Source organism: Etheostoma spectabile, unplaced genomic scaffold (genome assembly GCF_008692095.1).
Source record: "Etheostoma spectabile isolate EspeVRDwgs_2016 unplaced genomic scaffold, UIUC_Espe_1.0 scaffold362, whole genome shotgun sequence".
Taxonomy (NCBI): Eukaryota; Metazoa; Chordata; class Actinopteri; order Perciformes; family Percidae; genus Etheostoma; species Etheostoma spectabile.
This window is the reverse complement of record NW_022605592.1, coordinates 249,681-252,114: the sequence shown is the minus strand read 5'-3', so window position 1 is coordinate 252,114 and position 2,434 is coordinate 249,681. Positions and strand designations below refer to the sequence as shown.

At 40.8% G+C, this 2,434-nt stretch overlaps 1 long non-coding RNA gene across 1 annotated transcript in view; it reads left to right on the top strand.

Moving 5' to 3' along the window:
• The window catches only part of LOC116686391 (uncharacterized), a 2,184-nt gene extending 1,574 nt beyond the window's left edge, over positions 1-610 (top strand). The window contains exons 2-3 of the long non-coding RNA XR_004331237.1: positions 25-27; positions 600-610. This is a non-coding gene — a long non-coding RNA (uncharacterized LOC116686391). The remainder of the gene's footprint in view (positions 1-24; positions 28-599) is intronic.
• The last annotated feature ends 1,824 nt before the right edge of the window (positions 611-2,434 follow it).

Sequence of the window (2,434 nt, the reverse complement as noted above, 5' to 3'; positions counted from 1 at the left end):
ATTTTTACACCCTCACACATTCAGTCGGTCCGCTACAGTCTGTCTGGCTTTTTCTCTCCGTCTCTGCATCAGTAAATCTGTGATGGATACCGTGGTCTATTTAAGAAAGCTGTGAATGTGCACTTATCCCAGCTATCTCCACCTGGCTGGACATAGCTTCACCTGTTCATCCTGGTTATCTCCACCTGGCTGGACATAGCTTCACCTGTTCATCCTGGTTATCTCCACCTGGCTGGACATAGCTTCACCTGTTCATCCTGGTTATCTCCACCTGGCTGGACATAGCTTCACCTGTTCATCCTGGTTATCTCCACCTGGCTGGACATAGCTTCACCTGTTCATCCCAGCTATCTCCACCTGGCTGGACATAGCTTCACCTGTTCATCCTGGTTATCTCCACCTGGCTGGACATAGCTTCACCTGTTCATCCCAGCTATCTCCACCTGGCTGGACATAGCTTCACCTTTTCATCCTGGCTCGGCAAACGTAAAACCAGAGATCACATTAACTCAAACTACCCTTTTTTTACTTGTCCTGGATATCTTTATTCTACTTTCGTGCAACAGGCCCCAGGTAGACAGAAAAATAGAAAACCAAAGATGTTGTTTTTATTCCTCTTTTCAATCAACTTCATCGTTGGTGTGTAAACTCAGGCCACTGTAGTTGATACAGTAGTGTTGAGGTTTACCATTCAGATAAAGGCTACAATTTCTACATGGTGAATCAAATGGGGATGAAAGACCCTCAAACAAGAAGCTCAAAAAGTCAGCACTGCGATCTTATCTAGTGTGCTGTACTACACTTCAAAGAAAACGGCCAGACCTTGTGACTGAACTGACTGTGCATTCCTTTTTTGTCATTTTAGAAAACAATGAAAGAATTGTAGCTCATTTTAAAGAAGTAGTTATATATAATATCGGGGTAATGCGCTATCGCCAAGAGTTAGATGATAAGATTGATACCAGTCTCATGTCTGCACACCATCTTTAAAGCTACAGCCGTGAGATGGTCAGCATAGCATAAAGACTGGAAACCAGAAAATATACTGTACCTACCAGCATGTCTAATGTTTATTTATTACCTCTGCCAAGAAGGTTATGCTTTTGGCTTGGTTTGTCTGTTGGGTGTCTGTCAGCAGGATTACGGAAAACTACTTAACTTGAAACGTCATGCTACTTTTCTTGAAACTTGGTGAAAGGGGCCAAGAGCAGACTGATTTTGAAGCTTGCTAACGTATATAGCTTTCTAGTAGGATTATATACATATTATATTTATAATGACACAAGAGAAAAATGTGTTGCCTATGGTTGGCCTACTTTAATATCTTGACTGATTTTGAGCCCACTTTGCATGGTTCTTAAAAAGTTCAGAAAACAAGAAAAAACGTTTATGGGAAAGTCAAAAGACCGGAAGCCGGGTATGATATACTTTATGTCACGTTATGTCTTTGGAACGTACCATTGACTTAAGTTTGTTTTTTCATATGTGTGATCATGGGCACACCAACACAGCTGTGGTTTATTGGGTTAACATGACTTGTATGTTAGCACTATGTTACTTTACTAATACATGTCTTGAGAAAGGTCCTTGTGACCAAATGTCGCCAACCAATAAACCAAATGCCGAGGTAACAAGTGTGTGCTGGCTTCAGAAGAACCCAAAACCCTTTTGGCTAGATCTAAATCACTGGTCAAATACACTAATTATCTGTCACCTTTGTTCACATTACAAGATTTGAATAACGTCCTGGAATCTCCTCTAGTTGCCTGGCAACCTCGCAACGATGACCCCAAGTCACAGATTGTGTGGTGCTGACAAGCAGATTTGACAGAGCAAGGCTAGCTGTTTCCCCCCTGCTTCTAGTGCTTATGCTACGCTATGCTAATGGTTTCTTGACTCTTGCTCCATAATTAGTGCACGGACATTAGAGTGGTATCAGAAGGTATCCATCTGACCCTTAGCCAAAATATTGAATAAGCATACTTTTTACCTAAACCGTTGAACATGTCCTAGTCATGGCCATACCAAGTACTGAGGTTACTGAGGTCCAGACCTCGGTATTTGGAAAACCTGACCAGAAAAGAAACGTGACTGTATGTTCTTGAGCAACTATTTTGCTAAAGAAATTATACCCCAGGGTTTATGAATACAAAAGAAACCTACTCTCTGTAGAGACAATGCACCCTTATGTAAGCAATGGACTTCCATTTTAAATAAATGCTAATGGAATTAATCAAAGAAGACATGCAAAAGGTTTAAATGGAAATTAAATCAAGAGACACCAAAATAAAATTTACCGAGAAATACGTAGACGATCAAGAAATTGAAATATGAACTGGAAGAGAACCTGATGGCAGAAAATGGGATGGAGATGATGTCAGGAACAAAAGGTTTACATGTGGTGTACAAAATCCAACAAGCACAAGAACCTTGG